This window comes from Pinus tabuliformis, chromosome 3_1 (genome assembly GCF_031772625.1).
Source record: "Pinus tabuliformis cultivar Carrire ecotype Pingquan chromosome 3_1, CPIR1, whole genome shotgun sequence".
In the NCBI taxonomy this organism is placed as follows: domain Eukaryota; kingdom Viridiplantae; phylum Streptophyta; class Pinopsida; order Pinales; family Pinaceae; genus Pinus; species Pinus tabuliformis.
The window spans coordinates 411159979-411171346 of NC_142301.1; positions in this window are offsets into that span (position 1 = coordinate 411159979).

Sequence of the window (11368 nt, forward strand, 5' to 3'; positions counted from 1 at the left end):
CACCGAGGTGATTACTGGCGCAGCGGACGCATATTTACTGCCATTAACAAAATTCACAGCATCATCTTCAAAGGAATCATATTTTGGCATTTCTCCCATTCAAATTTGAGCCAATAGATCCTTGCTATGTCGCTGGCCTACCAGGGGAGTATATTATCAACCTTCTGCGTAAGTGCTGATCTAGGATTCCTGAAACTGAAAATTTTCATACCAATCTGTCTTATTTTACTCGTTTGGGCATAGCATGTTCGCTTGACTTGATTGGGCCTCCTCTTTGTGAATCCAATGCACAACATACGCAAACCATAGTTATCTGTTGTCTTAACATTCACGTGAGCTTCAATCAAAGTCTGCCACTTGCGGACCAAGGATCTAAGCTTATCAGTGGTGAAATCCATTCCCCAGAAGTTAGTGAGGATGATTTCTTTCCCGACTAATGTCCACAACTAACTTGGCCGATATGATTTCCATCAAAACAACGCCATAGTTGTAGACATCAAAACTGTCCGGAAGCTTGTTCAGCTCAGGCTTGCCTACTGTCAAGTCTCCAACAACGTGGTCGAAAAACACTGCAGCGTTTTTTAATTTAATTCGACATGCCCATGCGGAATTACTCTGACAAGGCAACCACGACCAAAAGAAAACAGAAGCAGAAGGCGGATAAATTTAATGTTAACAACGCTGATTGGAGACAATCAGGCGATCGTGTGCAAATGGAAATGGGACAGAATTGCAAAGAGGGCATATATTAGGAAGCTTCTCAGATAAAACAGATTTAGGGTCTTCTGCTACAATTGGAAAAACGTATGTTATCGGTGAAGTGCAAACACACTATATTGAGTCAAGGAAATATTGACTCTAAATTTGTATTAACCACTAGTTATTTGCCATATTTGATTTGTAATTTGGAAGGTATATATTTTACTCGAGAAATAAGTGATTTTTTTTGGGAGAAATAAGGTGAGCTTTATAAAAGTATATTTTAAAAAAGCTTTGTAATAGAGTGATGAGTGAGCTTTTTAAAAGTATTTTTTTAAAAGCCTTGTAATGGAGTAATAAGGGTGATGTTTTGAAATTTTTTGGAGTAATAAGGAGTTTTATTTGTAATTTGTAAATTGGAGAGATAAGGTGTGTTGGGTAATTTGTTTTTAAGAAGTTTTCTGGGATCATCACATTGTAACTCAAAGTAATTTTACTTTGAGGGGGGGTAATTTCCTTTTTACCATATTGTGCAAAAGCACCATTGTAAAAAGTCAAATTTTGAAAGTTGCCTTGTAAAAATTTGAGAAATTGACTAGAGCCAAGTGCAAAGCTCAGTCAATTTTCTCCTGTTTTGACGACTATTCGAGGGTCAAGGCCAAGCCCCGATAGATCATGTTTCTTGCGTGGTGTGTTGTGTTGACTATCTTGTCATTTCTATTATGATTCTTGGTGCGACGCTTCAATGCTAAAATGTCTAAGTTGATTAATTTGTTTTCTGATTATGACAAACTTGAAGGCACAAAATCTTATAAAACATGGCATCGACTCATCGAAAGCACACTCATTTACAATGAATTATGGCAGGGAATATGTGATGGAGATGTTAAGCCGAATAAACCCACAGATGCAGCTGCACTAGCAAAATGGGAAATCAAGAATGCTAAAGCGTTAGCTCTTATTAAATCTTCTGTGAATGATGAAATGTATGTCCATATAGAAAATGCTACAGATGCATGGTCTGCCTTGAAAACTTTTAAAGACCTATTTGATACTCAGCCTGAATCAAATAAAGTCGATCTACAATTAAAATTGTTGCAACAAAAATTAACTGAAGGCGGTGATGTTCTTGAATATATCTCAAGACTTAAGAATATCAGGCAAGAAATTATTAATGCTGGTTTTCCCGCAATTGATGATAGCTTTATGGTCACAATTGTAATTGCTGGACTTCCTTCTTCCTACACACATTTTTTGGAGACTCTACAGGTAACTGGGAAATTAGAGAAACTAAAGTTTTATGAACTCTGTGAAATGTTAACTCAACATGATAAAACTTTTGGGAAGAAGAAGAAAGTTGGTGAAGATGTTTTTCTCACAGAGGCCAGCACTAGTAAGTCATCAGTAGATAGTTCTCGAGGCAGAGGCAGATGGAATCAGAATCAAGCAGCACATAATCGAGGTCGAAGCTAAAGCAGAGGAAACAATTTTTACAGAGGAGGAAGAAATAATTTTCAAGGTAGAGGAAACAACCAAGGAAGAGGAAATTTTCAAGGACAAGGATATAATACTCAAGGTAGAGGACAATCTCAAAATAGAAGTCAAAGCAGAGGCAGAGGAAAATCTTCAGGAAGAGGAAGAGACTTAAGTCAAATTGTGTGTCGAAGATGTAACAAAGTTGGCCATTACGCTGAAGATTGTCGAACTTCACTTAATAAAATTCCCAAGTTTCAGTAGCATTCAGCACAATTTGCCAATGATTAAGATGAAGATAACTCAGAATATGTTTTTACTTCCTCACCAGCATCACAACTTTCATCCCATCTTAGAAGTGACTATGAAGATGCCTGGATCTTGGATTCCGGGGCAACTTAGCACATGACTTGTCGACGTGATTTTTTCTGGAATTTTCAAGATTGCCAACTTAATTCCATTTTTCTTGTTGATGATACAAAACATACTCCTTATGGAAAAGGAGTAGTAAAAGTTTTTCTCCCTGGCATTGGAGAAAAAATGATTTCCAATGTATGGTATGTACCCAGTTTTAAGAAAAATTTGCTCTCTTTAGTCACGATTCGACAAGCAGGACATTAGGTGATTATGGAAGATGGTTTAGTCAAGATTAATTCAATCAAACAGAACTTGAAAACAGTCATGACAGGTTATGAAGATGGAAAACTGTTACGGATGAAAGGGACAGTTATTCCAAGGCATTCTGATTTTGCAGGGGTAGTGACTACAGGTATTTCACCTATAAGACTATGGCATGTAAGATATGGACATTTGAATTTTGAGAGTCTTTCTCAATTGCAGAAACAAGGAATGGTTAAAGGACTTCCCACTTTCAAAAGGGAAAATGAAAAATGTGAAGCTTGCATTTATGGCAAACAAAATCGAGAAAGTTTTCCAACAAGTTCATGGCGTGCAAACAGGCGGCTACAACTAGTTCACAGTGATGTTTGTGGTCCACTACAAACTTCATTTCGTGGTTGCAAATATTTCTTACTATTCATTGATGATTTCAGCAGAATGACTTGGGTTTACTTCTTGAAGAACAAGTCAGAAGCATTTGATAAGTTTAAAATTTTTCGCCAACTTGTTGAAAATGAAGTCAAAGAAAAGATAGGTACTCTCAGGACGGATAATGGGGGAGAATTCACTTCAAATGAATTCAAAACTTATTGCAGTGAAAATGGCATAAGACGACATCTTACTAATGTTTACACACCACAGCAAAATGGAGTAGTCGAAAGAATGAATCGCACCTTGTTAGGAATGGGGAGATCCATGTTAACTTTCAAGAGATTAAGTCCAACATATTGGGCAGAAGCAATACATACAGCTTTCTACTTAAGAAACAGATCTCCAACTGCTTCTTTAGACGGAATTACACCTTATGAAGCTTGGTTTGGTTTCAAACCTCGAGTTAAACATCTTAGAGTTTTTGGGTCAGTGTGTTATGCCTTAGTTCCGAAAGAAAAACGAACTAAGCTTGACTCAAGAAGTTTAAAATGCATAATGATTGGCTATTCTGATGAGAAGAAAGGGTATCGTCCTTTGACCAATGGAAAATTCATTATGAGCAGGGATGTCATTTTTTATGAAACTGAAAGTAAGAGTGCTGAAGAAATTGAAAATCTTCTTCACAAGTTAGAAACTAAGGGAAGTAAAAGAAATGGAAAAATGCAAAGTCAACCAACTTCACCAAATTGGTATGAACTTGATTTTCCTTCCTTTGAAGATGAGTCATCCAGTCCATCTACATCAACAACATCATCTGGGTCTTCTAGCAGTTCATCCACATCTCCAAGTAGCAGCAGTTCTTTTGATAGTGATTCTCCACATTCTTCACCTGAACGACGAACATCAGTTTATATTAATCCTCTTTACAATGATGGAGACTTTACAGAAGCACAAACAAGTGAGCACCAACTACCAAAATGGGCAGTTCAACTTTTGAAAGATGTAAAGCCTGATGAGCAGAATAAAACAGGCACCAGAAGGGCACATAGAAGTGAAGGCAATTTTTCCTTGATAGCAAATGATTTTACTGAACCTTCCACATACAAAGAAGCAGTAAAACATAAAGAATGGCAATAGGCTATGGTTGAAGAATATCAAGAAGTAATTGATAACAACACTTGGAAACTTGTTGATTGTCCAGCAAATGTTAAACCCATAGGATGCAAATGGGTTTACAGAATTAAGTATAATCAAAAGGGAGAACTTGAAAAGTATAAAGCTTGACTTGTCGCAAGAGGTTTTGCGCAGCAGGAAGGCATTGATTATGAGGAAACTTTTGCTCCTACAGCTAAATGGAACACCATCCGATTAACACTTGAATTGGCTGCTCAGAAAGGGTGGAAAGTTCATCAAATGGATGTGAAAAGTGCTTTTCTCAATGGAGATTTATAGGAGGAAGTGTATATGACCCAACCACCAGGTTTTGAAGTTGAAGGACAAGAACATAAAGTCTGCAAATTGATCAAGGCTTTATATGGATTAAAACAAGCTCCCCGAGCTTGGTATGCAAAGATGGATGAATACCTTAATAAAGTTGGTTTTGAACGAAGTGAATCTGATGATACTTTGTATGTGCGACAACAGGGAAAATATCTGGTCATTCTTGTTATGTATGTAGATGATTTGATCATCACTGGCAATCATGATGATCATATTGCACAGGTGAAAAAGGAGTTACATGCAGGTTTTAAGATGACAGATTTGGGATTACTTCACTACTATCTTGGAGTTGAAGTCTTCCAACGTCCACATCATATTTTCATTTCTCAGAGTAAGTATGCAGCAGAGGTTCGTCAGCGATTTGGCATGCAGGATTGCAAGCCCGTTCTTACCCCCATGGAGCAAAACTTGAAACATTCAAAATTTGAAGGGGGGGAAAAGGTGGATAGTACAACTTACAGACAGTTGATTGGCAGCTTGATTTATTTGACAAATACTCATCCTGATCTATCTTATGCAGTCAGTATTATTTCACGTTTTATGCAGGAACCACGAGACAGCCACTGGAATTCAGCCAAAAGAGTTCTTCGATATATCCAAGGAACAAAAGATTTTGGTCTTCTTTACACAAAGACTAAAAATTTTGTACTTGGTGGATATTATGATGCCGACTTTGCTGGGAGTATTGATGATCGAGCATCAACATCAGGTTATTTAATGAACATGGGGTCAACAGCAGTATCTTGGAGTTGTAAGAAACAAGCTACAGTGGTCACTTCTTCAGCAGAAGCAGAGTACATTTCAGCATGGGAAGCAGCATGTGAAATTGTTTGATTGCGCCGAATTTTGCAGGACTTGGGCATTTCTCAGGCAGAAGCTACATCATTATTCATTGACAGCCAGTCAGCCATCAAACTTGCCAAGAACCCAGTTTTTCATTCAAAGACAAAGCATGTGGACACCAAGTATCATCATATCAGATCTCTCATTTCCAAATATGTCCTCAAGCCAGTTTATTGTCCTTCCGAAGATCAGATCTCTGACATTTTCATGAAACCGCTTGGCAGAATAAAATTTATTAAGTTCAGGGATGAACTTGGTATCTGTTGTAATGTATCTTTGGATCATAGGGGGGAATGTTAGATGATCCAAAAATACAATTTTATCATAGGTTATAAAATTAGAATAAAATAATTATTAATTTAAGATATTAAATTAATAATTATTATTCTAGAATGTTTAATTATTTAATGGAGACTTTTAGAATTAGCATATTGTTGTAACTAGATATGACTCTCTAAATGTGTCATATCTTAGGCTCTATTTTAGGAGATTTGTTAGCTAGTTGGTTTTTATAGCATTTATTGTAAATGGACACTTGTTATTTAATAAGTGATCCATAATTAGAGGTAGTTAGGACATGGAGCTTATAAATAGCTCATTGCAAGAGTGTTTGCATTGTTCGGGTGTAAACTCTTGCAAAATCAATTATGTAATTGTTTTTTTCTGATTAATAAAATTATGTGTCTGAGGACACTTCTGCCATTAGTAGACTATGCCTAACATTCCATACTTAGTTTATTTTTCATTACCAAGTATTATCTTTGTCCCATACTTAGTTTATTTTTCATTACCAAGTATTATCTTTGTCCTTTATACAGTGAAAGCCCATAACATTCACATAAAAAACATTATAAAATAGAAATGCACAACAGTATAAAGGGAGGGGCAACTCCCTATAATATGAGTCTGCTCGAATCAATATATATAATCTTCTTTTATAAGTACAAGTTAAATCTTTGGAAACCCCAAATTTACACTTAGCCAAATTTCCAACTTCGGCAAACTTGGTTGTCCACCTCGCTGGCACCTCTGCATGGTCGCCGCATGACTCACCAACCCTTCGTTCACCCCGTCGCTCGTCTTCACTTGACTCGCTCTCCATTTGGTCAGCGAACACCCAAATCATGCTATCCTACCTGACCTCCGTTCGGTGGACCACACGTAGTCCTGCCTACCCGACTCTTTGTTCACGACATCCAGTTCCAACCTTCATTTCGGTGTGCACGACGTGCCCTCACCCAGTCACCTATCCGCACGTCCACCCGTTCACCCAAACTCGTTCACCTGAATGACTTCACCCGAGTCGCCACACGACTTCACCCGGGTCGCCACACGACGTCACCTGGCTCGCTGGAACGACTTCACCCAGGTTGCCTGATGACCTCACCCGACTCGTCTGAACAACTTCACCTGGGTCGCCTGACGACCTCACCAGGATCGCCCGAACAACTTCACTGGGGTCGCCCGACGACCTCACTCGGCTCACTCGAATGACCTCACCCGGTTTGCCCGAATGACCTTGCCCGATTTTCCTGCCCGACAACCTCGCCCAAGTTCTACCTGAACGACCTCGCCCAAGTTCTACCTAAATGACCTTCCCCGAGTTCTACCCGACAACCTCGCTCGAGTTCCTCACCTGACAACCTCGCCCGAGTTTCTCACCCGACGACCTCGCACAAGTTTTTCACCCGACGACCTCGCACGAGTTTTCCTGAATGACTTGCCTAAAGTGCAGGCACATCTCTTGCGCCCTTCGCACTTCTATACCTGCGTCCAACTTCACACTCCAACCAACTCAACGAAGAACTGCGTGGTGGAATGATGGCTTATCTCCACAAACCGTTTGCCTATGTATATGAGCGGGTGGTGGGTTGTGTCACCCGACCGACCCATGCCAAATGCCCAACTGACTCGTTCATGTTGTGATGTCTCGCCCAAGAGGAGGGTCGCCCTGCCCAACACATGGGATTGCCCCCTCAATGCTTGCCCAATCGTCCAAGGCTCGTTCAACCTCATTTCGCACATGCTCCTCACATGTACTTCGCATGGTGAGGGTGACCCAGACCACAGGTCCTTACAAATACGGTCTAGTATTGAAAGATAATTTTAAGAAAGAAATTTTTGTGAACTTCACTTTTTGAAAATTTTATTTGATTATGTATGTATATTTTGAAAATTAAATTAATATGTTTATAACTTAGTAAAGTATAATATTTTTATAATCTATTAAAATATTTTAATTAATTTATAATATGATATAAAAATAATTTCCATTAATTTAGATATGATATTTTTTTGTGTTAATGATTTATTTGTTTACTTATTCCATAAAGAATGTGACACTTCCACGAATAGTGTATAGTATTTAGCTTTCTGTAGTGTTTAGTTTTTTGTATTATGTTTCAAATAATTTAGATATAAATTTTTACAATTTAATGATTTACATGTTTTCTTCTTCAATAAGGAATGTCACAGTTTTACTAATAATATTTAGTATTTAGCTTTTTGTAGGGTCTAGTTTTTTTATTATGTTCCAAATAATTTAGATATAAATTTATATGAGTTAATGATTTATTTGTTTTCAATAAAAAAAATGTGTTTATTCTAATAATATAGTTTAGTATTTATCTACTTGTGATATGTTTGTTTGTTTTCAGTGATAGTTTGTTAGTAAATATGTTATTTTTTATGTTATTAAATTTATGAATTGAAGATGGTATTTACTTTCATTTTTAATTATTTATATTAATAAATATATTTATGTTTAAAGATTTGGTAATTTTTTCCTTATAAATTTTTAACAAAATATTCTACTAATTTATATCTATTAAGGAATAATATTTAACGTGGTTATTAAATAGACTTTAATCAAAACTATTGATCAACATAGGGGAATATGAAAATATTATCTTAAATGTTAAAATGACATAGAAACATCAAACTTTCTTTTGGAAAATTTTAAATTAATTAATAGAACTTTGTAGTTTGTGATAAATTTTCACTTTATTATTTTTATTTCACTATATTTATTCCGAATTTATTAACTATAGTTCATACAATATTTAACTTTTGATAAATACAACAAAGTGAAATATGTTCCCCAATATGTCTATTTGGAACTGAAGATGTCCTACATTCCCTATAGGGCATAGCTCACATGAAAGGATAGCTTTTAGGAAAACAAAATAGTATTGGAAGGAGATGGTAGAGAAAAAAATTCCTCACCTTTTTCAATAAAAATTTGATGTACCAAAAGCCTCCATAAATGAGGAGATGTGATTTCGATTACATATCCAAACTATTTTTCATCTTTATTATTACATGTTGGGTTTGAAGACAACAAGAATTAAGTTGGACTACCCGATTTAATGGCAATTCCCATTTTGGAAAATTGTTGTTCATTACTATTTGCTGCCATTTTTAGCATCAAGTGGGTTTCATTGGTGATAAAATGTTTAGAACTTCCACATACACCTTCCAAAATGATATACACCCTAGGGTACTTCAAATGGTAGAAATGTCACCTTAATCAAAGCTTATATGTGAACATTATGGCTCCTACAAGTGGACCTACCTATTGACCACCATGGTACTGATGAATATCATGGAATCCTTGTTTACTCACATGTGGTTCTACTTAGTTCAGGAAATTGAATATCATTCTAGAAGGTTAAAAAATGATAACATTGAGGGTAAAGGGAGCTAAACCGCTAACCGTGGAAGGAAGGATATCAAACTATGTTAACTAATGAATAACTAGAAGGAGAAGAGTTCCATTATTTTTCATTGTAGATAGAGTTATTTTTTGAGTGAAATAGAAGAGAGGAGGAATCCATAAATTGTATCTTTTCTTGTGATAACGTAAAAAGTAATCTATAAAATTCCCCATTAATTATGTCTGCAATTTTATAATCGAAACAAATTGAGAACACAATAAGTCTCACCTTCTAGATAGGATTTCTCCCATATTGATTTCGGAGGATATATATTGTATTTATTTTTGTTTATGGTGTTTTTATGTGTCAACTCTTTCTATTTGTGATTTTTTATTTTATAATTTTAAATAAAATTTAGTAATTAATTAATTTGGAATTAAGAAAATAAGTCTTCATAGTCTAATATTTTGGAATACTATAAGATCTATTATGGTAAACTATTTTAGTAGAATATTCAAGGTATTTTACATCTCAAGTTTTATTTCGCTTCTAGGTCTCGTCTATGAAGCTTTATGAAGCTTTGATCATTTTATAATGCTTCGTGAATTATTTTTTAATACTTTATTGATTAATGGTACAACTAAGAGATTATTTTTCCTATATTCTTGGATAATTTCTTGGAAAAATCCTTAGTTATCTCGTTTTCTTAGCCTATCCAACCTAACTCATAGTTAAGTTCCGTTGGCTTAAAATATGATTTTTACATACATCATATCGAACAATTCACTTCACATGTTTGTTTCTCTTCATTACAAGTTAGGTTCCGCTGCCTTAAAATATGATTTTTACATACATCATGTGCAACAATTCACTTCACATGTTTGTTTCTCTTCCTTACAAGGCTTACATGAAATTTTATGGTTTAATGATGATGTAGGATAGCAAAATAAATTTGTAATTTATTTTTCCATATCATCTTTGAAAGGAATTGATTTTGAATTGGCATATTCGTCTTAGAAAGTACATCATTTCTCTTAATTAGGATGAGGGACAAGATTCCTCACAATTTCGGTGCAAAGCGTCCACTTGGAATTTTAATATGAGAAATATTTAATACCTATTTTGTCATTGTATAGGCATTTTTACATGCCTTAAGAAATTTTAAACCATATTGACTACTATTATGATACATCTTTTAATATGTTAATATGTAACAAGGATGCATTGCAATAGGCATATCTTCCATATAAAAGATAGTTCCCTGGTCTCTTAAGTCTATAAAAATATAACCACGCCCTAAGGAACCATCTCTTTTGCTCGAATGAATACCTCTATTCATTTACCCAAAACAAATTCAAAAAAGCTTATGGAAAATATTTGCTTGAGACCAACTGCCGGTTTGTCCCTATGAGTTCTGGGCTATTTAGTTCCTGCCATGCCATCCATAATTACAGAATGCTTAATGCTTCTCCCCACCAAATGCTCATTCAATTGTCACGTGGAGAAGAATGCAGAGCTTTGAATCTGCCCTAGTTTACCATAGATGGATATGGTGGCAGGTGTAATTCGCTGTGTGGCATGTGTATTTTTTTGGAGGGTGGGAGGCGTATGTTTGGTGGCAGGTGTATTTTTGGGATCTCCTGCCCCATGGGCTCCACCATAGGTGATTGAAACTTTGGGTAAAATTAACTAAATGCAATCGAAAATTTGAGAGAATCAAACTTTGGATAAAAGTAACGCAGGTGGTTGCACAATTGGGATAAAATAGCAAGGCGAATCGAAAAACAATAAATCTGCAATAAGATTTCAATCACCATAGGTGATTGAAACTTTGGGTAAAATTAACTAAATGCAATCGAAAATTTGAGAGAATCAAACTTTGGATAAAAGTAACGCAGGTGGTTGCACAATTGGGATAAAATAGCAAGGCGAATCGAAAAACAATAAATCTGCAATAAGATTTCAATTGAATAGCAAATGAAAAACTTGGGAAAATTAATTAAATAATTTGAATTATCAGTTTTTTGTTGAAGACTTTGGTTAAAATAATAGATAGAATTTGATATTTTAAAATTCAAACAAGATAAATTCAAATTCAAAGTGATATGGATCGCTATATACCTGATGCTATTGGCAGGTATAATAACTAGCCTCCATGAGAGTGAACATTGAAGGAAATTTACTCCATCTCGTTAATATCAAATTTG